Raw genomic sequence first — 8124 nt, 5'->3', positions numbered from 1 at the left:
AGGCTTTACGAACTGAACTGAAGACGCTACACTGCAAAATGCAAACCACTAGTTAACTGCAAAAACAGGATGACTGGGTTAGAGTTTTCTAAGAAGTACATATGTAAAAGAGCCTGCACAGTCCTGGAAAAAAGGTCTGTTGGACATATGAGACCAAGATTCACTTGCATCAGAGTGATAGCAAGTGTGGAGGGCAAAAGGAATTCCCCAAGATCCAAAGCACCCACCTCATCTGTGAAACATGGTGGTGGATGTGTTATGGTACGGGTATGTATGGCTGCTACAGGTATTGGCTCACTTGTCTTCAGTGATAAGGTAACTGAATTAATGAATTCATAAGTGTACAAAAGCATCTAATCTGTAAGCGGATGCCTCCAAACTCAAACGGCTTGAATGATGCTTCATCCTACAGCAAGACGATGACCCCAAAACATACTGATAAAGGCATTTTTCAAAGCCAAAAACTAGAAAATACTTGACTGGCCAAGTCATTCAGCTGATCTGAATCCAATTGAACATGAGTTTCATATCCTGAAGAGAAGACTGAAGATTGCTGCAGTACAGACCTGGCAGAGCATCACAAGAAAAGATGTCTCAGCACCTGGGGATGTCTGTGAGTCACAGACTTCCAGCACTCATTGCAAAGGATATGCGGCAAAGTATGAAGCATGTCTTCTTTCATTTACATAACATTAATAAGTCCCAGACACTGTGGTGCCCTGTAATTGAGGTGCAAAAATGTAAAAGTTAAAAGTATTTGGACAGTAGGCCTAATGCATTTTTTCCTCCTAACCCTAATCTTACCAGCAATAAGTAGATATTCCTGACCATAATATAGATAATGGATGGATGGATGGAAGAGCAGAAGCTTAAATTTTAAGGCATTTACATCCATGTTGGGTAATCTGTGTAGGAATAGTTTTATTTCAAATGTGCTTGAGTACAGAACCAAACCAACAAACACAATATATACATCTTTTCTGCAGTAAAAGCAAAGGCCTCGAAGTCCAAGGAAGCAGAGAAAAGTAGTTAGTCAAGACAAAATCCTGGATTCAATTAATATTGATCCTTACCAAACACACAAGACGCATGGTCTCAATTCCAAAAGATACTAGTCTCAATTCCACATACTCTATCTCTGATAAAGCATCTGTAATATGCAGTTAACTTATCTAGCAAAGGCTTCCTGCACTGATGTTAACAGATTTCTGATTATGGATTTGGTTGGTTGGGGCAGTTTTTAATTTCACACACCCAGTCCCGAGACTCTGTGCCCACCGCTCTCTCTGAAGAACATTTTCAAATTGATCTTTCCCAGTATTTATTTCCCCCACTCTGCAAACTAGTATCAGTGAATGGTCAGAATCTTGTACCTCAGAATGTTTTCAATTCTGCTGTTGCACAGGTTTGCGACATGTATTACATCTCTGCTTTGAAGTCACTGTAATGCGTTTACATTACAGCACAATCATTTTGCAGGCACTCTTACCTAGAGTGATGCACAGAAGTGGAGAACATCAGTGTGGGACTCAGGAATACAAAAATGTGATATCAGGGCCCGAAAGGTAGCAGAGAGGAGAGGTTTTGTATGTGTGTAGGGTCTGATGGTCTTTTAAAGACTTAATGGAGCTGTTTGTTTAGCAGCCTGATAGGCTAGCATTTGAATTAGATACAAGCTGATATGTGTACCCAGTGGATGGAGATGAGAAGACGAGTGAAATGGGCATAGCTGAGTCTGGGGAGCTTATAGATCAGATGAGTACCAGCATTCTGGATGACGTGTGCTGACAAAGGAAGCAGGGAGGCCAGCATGGATGGCGTTAACAGTAGTCTAGAGAAGAGGTGACCAGTGCCTGGACTAAAAGTTGGATTGAGTAAGTGGTGAGGAAGGGAGGGATTCTCAGGATGTTGTATAGAAAGAATACGCACCGCTGTTTTGGCCGATTGCTACAGACGCCTGTCATATTCCTGGAGTCCTGCACCATCAAAGCTCCTGCATACGCTGGAGGAGGTGGGGGTAAAGAGCTGGGACGCAGGTGAAGACGAGGCAGCTTTGGAAGCAAGGCATTGTTGAAAAACTTTAGGCCGGCTCCTGGGAGCTTGCTTTTGTTTATTCTGTCCCTGCAATCAATGGTCTCTGCCCGTCTCTCCGGGTTCCATGGACGGAAACGTCAGATACTCCGGCCTTCGACCTGTCCTCCCTGACATAGCCTGTGAGCCAGTTGTCTTCACTCTGGTTCGACAGGTGTTTGAGCATAGAGTGAACTTTAGAGTGAACTTGTGCCCCCTTGGCTTGAGCCTCTAACATTGGTAAGCTTACGCTTCTTAGGATGCCGTTGATTAATATCCGTTCTATTGCAAATAAGTCCTTTGTACTTAATTATCTTTTCATCTCAAGGATGATGAAAACATCTCAAGGAAAATTTGTTTTGACTGTTGCATGGTAAGTACTGGGTCATTCTCCGCTTTTGAACTGCAAATGATAAAGGCTGATGGTCAAATCCATTCATTTGCATTTTAATCTACCGTCCCCCTGGCTCAAACTATTTTTTCCAGTCAACTTAAAGGTATTTCATGTCATTGGTAAACATATGACATTCAGTTGTATTTTTATTTTGGATGGCAAACTATTTCTTGCAGCTCAACTCAGAAAAAAAACCAAAATTTATAATTATTGCCCCAGATAGTTTGGTTTTTAAGGTTCAAGATTGTATTACTTCCCTCTCCAAAGGTTAGGTCCAGTCTCATAAACTCTCTAGGTGTCATTTTTAAGCAGTCAACGAATTTTGATCGGCATGTCAAGATGTTGACCCATTTATGTTTTTTATTTTTCCAGTAGAGGAATATTGCCAGACTAAGGCTAGTCCTTTCTAAACCTGAAATGGAATTAATCATTCACTCATTCATTTAATCTCCTCTGGACTATTGTAATTCACAGATGGTCCCACATCACACCTATCTTAGCCTCAATACACTGGCTAGCAATCAAGTTTAGGACAAAATTCTTGTCATTAACTATAAGGCTCTGCACAGTCTGGCTCTGGCCTATATTGGTAAGTTTCTAAAGAATGAGTTTTGTGTTTAGTACAGGAAAGGACCAAGAAGTGAACCCTGGGTGACATCTTTAAAGAGTTCCCCATTTGAAAACTCTTATTTCAAATCAAATCTTCAATTTTTTTACTTCAAGTCTGGTGCATTGTTTGCAGTTTGTTATTGAAGAATCATTCAGTAATGCTCAGAGAGTGATATCATTTTAGTTACATGCAGTTTATTTTCTACTATGAAAGAACAAGTGAAATATTTGAAGGGAAAGTGTGCATCAGCTGTTTTTAAACCAGTCAACATAGATTAAAATAATGCTGATTGACAGTTTTATATTGTTTTTGGATCCACCAGAGGTGTTCGTGTTTAAGAATGAAAAACAGAGAAAAGTTCTGCAGCCTCTGGTTTCATCAGTTTAGTTGTAATGCTTACACAGTGGTTCAACGATGAGTCTCATTTGAACACAGTTAGTAGATGTCCTTAATTCCTAGCCAGATATGTAATCCTCTGAGCCTTCTGGATGAAAAGCATGTTGTGGAAGCCCTACAAGTATAGCTGGTGTGTACATCATTAACCAGAACCACACCACACAATGTTTCAGCTTTGAATTGTAGCTGCTGTTGGAGTTGTGCCCAGAGGAAAATAACTAGTATAAATAGTCACTAAATAGTCACTGACTACTGATTTATTAGGAAAGCCAATTCTTTAAGTTAGTGAGGTTATATTGCATTAGAGAGTGGATCACACTATGAAACCCAAGAGTTAAATTTACTGAAATGGTTTGAGAAAATCAGTTACCATTGATCATTAGATGAGGCCAACTTTTTTTGTTTTTACTTTTAAGTTACATTTTAACTTTTTTCAACTGAGATATGAAATATGTATGCTGCATTTACATATTTCATGAAGAAAAATTGGCATTTAGGTTTTACAGTACAGTTATGTGCTTTAAAACTGAGGCTGCCCAAAAAAAAAGTAATTGTGTTTTTCTCAACAAAAACAAAAAAACACTGTGAAGCTGTCATATAAATGACAATAGCGACAGCACAGATGACACAACCAAGAATGTAGTAACCCTTAGGGCCCTTATATTAAAAATAATGTGACTTCAGAGGGGAACAGTCACTCAAAGAGGAATGAGCATGTGTCTTGTCCCTCTTGACAGGATGTTACATGGGAAGACTGGATGGCGTGGAGGTGGCAGGGGTACGGGAAACCGCGAACGCTCTTCCTCATAGTACGTCTCCACATGGGGATAAGCATGAGTGTCAGCACGGAGTGTCTACAGGCTCCTTGAATGCTGAGCTGGAGCCGCTTTAACGGGTCTCTGATGGGCCGTTGATGACTGACAGCTGGCACTGATAATGAGCACCGGCTGGTGTGAGTACTAATTGAATTATTGTCCACTCGGTGCCCTCGCTGATTCCGTCCAGTCTGCAGGCGGTGTCCGCGGTGATGGTGGTGAATGGAGTGGGAGGTGACAGCCGGGCCTGAGGAAAGAGAGCCGATGCAGGCCACAACACCCGTTTATTTGTAAGCCTCAGTTAACAACAGACATTGATTGAAGCCAGACCCATTTTGGAAACATTATTGATTGAGACATTTTCCAATAGAGGTATTCATGGCTTTTTTTCTTTTACTAAATTAATCACCCATAAACAGTTTCAAAATGTTCTCCTCTGGTTGCCAAATGCAACTTGGCAACCTAATAGTAACATCTGGGACAAGTCTGATATTGTCACAGTATTGCTGAAAGATATCAAATTAGTTTGTGCCAACACGATGCTATGATGAATTCGTGACTGATTACATAAATATATACCAGGAAATATGCCTGGTTTATCAAAGGACATATGGATTTACAGCTATATGGATTTGTATAGGTTGTAGTAGGTGCTGCTATAAGTGTTCTGGAGTTTATTAACTGGGGTCATTTCCAGTTGATAGTACTTGTACACATGCTGAAAGTCTTTAAATCTGCAGGCAAGTGTACTCTGTGTGAACCCAGCACACATGCAAGGCATGAAGCAGTGTGACTAACTGTTCCTATAATGCTGCAGGGTTATTTCATGGCTATTTGCGGTGCTTGTTACATAAACCCTCAAGCTCTTGCTGCGGCTTAGTAAATTATGTGCTGTTTTTTTTTTTTTTTTTGATCCAGTGTGTGTTTTCTTCCCATTGTTTGTATCTTGTGCATTTTGGTTTTCTTATCCCACAAGACTCTTGCTGCGTTATGCCATGGTTCCACAGTAAATAATAACATTTCTAGAAAATGTTTTTTGGTTCATTTCCTTACTGATCGCTGGCCTCTCAGCTCACGTGACGTAAAACATAGAACGAATTCTGAAAATCTTTTGGTTGTTTGATATTCATTTGCACAGGATAATAAGAATTATAATCACTTTTATGACATGACATAGTACACATTCCAAGGTAGTGGTCCTCAACTTTGGTCCTTGACAGCCTGCTGGGTAAATTTGTTTTTCTCAGACAACCCTGCCACCTGAGAGCCTCTATCCCCTGGCCAGACCTCATATACCACACAATGGCCAGTTGTATGGAGAGTTAGAGGCGATGCCACCCTGTGGACCTGCCAGCTGCAATAATCACTGGACTGTCAGGATTAAATACTAGACCACAGGTGCATGACTAAGCTATAATCCAGTGTATTAGCTGCACATGCCACTGACAGCTCAATTCCCTTAACGTTTGACCCGACGATACATGCATGAGGGACAGTGCATTTTAATTAGATGAGAAAAGCACCATGGAGAATAAGTTAATACTAAAGTTTTGTAGTAGTCACCCATATTCTATTGTGATTGCTAGTTACTTTCAGTGCATGTTATTCTGTTTTTGCTTAGTCTTACATTTCTTATAAAATTCATAGTCACGCAGTTAAAGATATCTTTGATTCAGTAACATTGGTTGATTACACGGCTAATTGGATCAGCTGTTGATCAGTGTCTTGGTGACTGGCTGTTAATCAGTCATTGAGAGCAGCTGTTGTACATTTCCATTTGTCCAATTAGAGTGTGATGACACCCTTCCTTCGTAATTTAAAATAGGCAGGAAACTGCATATCCGTGTTCATTTCAGATCCAACCCCCTTCTTAATACACACCAATATGCTATCTGTTTTAGCTAGAAGCTCTGTTAGTATTTAGAACTTTTGAGATTTTATTTATTAGATTTAGTTGTCAGACCAGTGGTGGTGGTAGTAGTAGTAAGAGTAGTGGGAAGTCTAGCTATTTGCTGGGTGTTAAATTTAAAAATACATCTCTGCTGGGTCACATGTGCTAGGGTGGCTAGCAGTGTTATCCTGAGCCATTAATTGTCCATGGATATGTCCTAATATTTCAATGTATCCTCCTCCTCTCCAGTGTCTCAATATTGGAGGAAAGGAAAGGAGGTGAGGAGTGAAGAGTAATCGGACACACCTCATATTGCTTACCTAAGTGATTTCCTAGACCTGCAGGCTTTATGTGGTTTGTTTATTTTAAGCTGCTAAACACTCCTCCTATCTACACAATTATTTCCATTATTTTCTCTTCAATAGAGAGGAAAATAAATTGTGAATCATAAAGGGAAAGGGCAAAAAAAACTACACATAAATATGTGTTTCCCTCTAAACTGAAGAGGGCCATTAATTTATACTGAACAGGCATCTTCTATAATTTAAAAATGTATTTCTCCTTACCTTGTGGTTGGTATTGGTGCTCAGACTCTTTTCTCAGTCTCTGTGGTTTAGGAAATATTATGTTAATGTACTCATTAGCATATATGAACAAGAGCTCAAACCAAGAAAGGTTTGTAACAATGTCATCTGTTTACCAGGTAAGCAAACCATGGAGTTTAAATATAACTGACAGTGCAATATAGTGAGCAGAGGTAACACTTAGCCACACCTCCATCAAAACTGTATGCAGTGCAACATCCTGGGTTTTCAAAGATACATATTTTTTCAGTATGTGCAAAGACTACTTGTTCTTTTTAAGGGCAAGAGCTGGTTATAGGTTGGTTGCCATATTGACAAAGTGCTGTCAGGTTTCCATATATATCTCTCCTCTAAATCCCTTTCTTTGAGGTCATTGCTTAAAGAGAAACCTTTTCCGTGTCAGGGATAAACCGTATGATTGCAGCTTCAAAAATCAATACATTATTTAACAGACTTATACAATGGTGAATCCCTGAATCCCTTCAAGTTCTACTTTAAGACACTCCTTGAATCCATTTATTGCAACTCCAGTTTGTAGGGATGAACTGCCTTTAAGAAATATATTATCAAATCAATGTTTCAGGAAAACAGAATATAAACTATGGAAAAAATTATCTATACCAAATATTCCTTATTTAATTTTACATTACATCTACATTACAAATCAAGTCAAACTACTTAAATGTGCTCACCAACATCTCATAGATATAGAATAGGTAGATACTACAAAAAGTAATAGATAATGAGCAGGGCCACCAGTTTTCCTCTACCATGTGACTTTCAGGGATTTAATCTTTAAATTGTTATCCTCCAGGGGTCCCCACAGGCACACCAACCGCACAGTCAGGTGACTAATTGTACAACTGAGTTTCTAACTGAGACAAAAACAATTAGTTGATCTAATATGAGGACAGTCAGAAAGGAAAGTGAATATGGATGGAAGTTTATATGCTGTGAGAAGCATGTCTTTGAGCCAGTGGTCCTCACATCTGGGCCCTGTTTCACATAGATAATTTAAACAACCCAGGATAGTTTGATTTTTATCATATTAAATGATGTCATTAATTCAATTTGGGCCTACTCTGTTTCACGAACGTAAATTATAATTTGATTAGTTAAGCTAGGTTTGAATCATCTCGGGTAACTGCGCATACCTGGTTTGCTATAAGGAGGAGATGAATTGCATGCCAAAAAAAGGATCATATTCCTTATATAGACACAATGGGAGGTGGCACTGCCCTTTGTGGGACCAGGTAACTCGAAATTGATGAAAAGCAATATTTTAAAACCTCTTATAATGTAACTTTAGCATTCAGTCCGGCAGTGAACTAGATTGGTCTTGGCTGCGCCGGCTGATGAAGAGA

The 8124-nt window shown here is 39.5% G+C and overlaps 1 long non-coding RNA gene across 1 annotated transcript; it reads right to left on the bottom strand.

Moving 5' to 3' along the window:
* Nucleotides 1-4108: 4108 nt before the first annotated feature.
* Nucleotides 4109-5750, bottom strand: LOC135241812 (uncharacterized). The gene is made up of 2 exons (XR_010326121.1): nt 5445-5750; nt 4109-4532 (listed from the first exon to the last, which is right to left on the bottom strand). It is a non-coding gene; the product is annotated as an uncharacterized LOC135241812 (long non-coding RNA).
* Nucleotides 5751-8124: the final 2374 nt, after the last annotated feature.

Source organism: Anguilla rostrata, chromosome 1 (genome assembly GCF_018555375.3).
Source record: "Anguilla rostrata isolate EN2019 chromosome 1, ASM1855537v3, whole genome shotgun sequence".
Lineage (NCBI taxonomy): Eukaryota > Metazoa > Chordata > Actinopteri > Anguilliformes > Anguillidae > Anguilla > Anguilla rostrata.
Note: the sequence above shows the minus strand (reverse complement) of the source record. Positions and strands in the feature narration are given on the sequence as shown.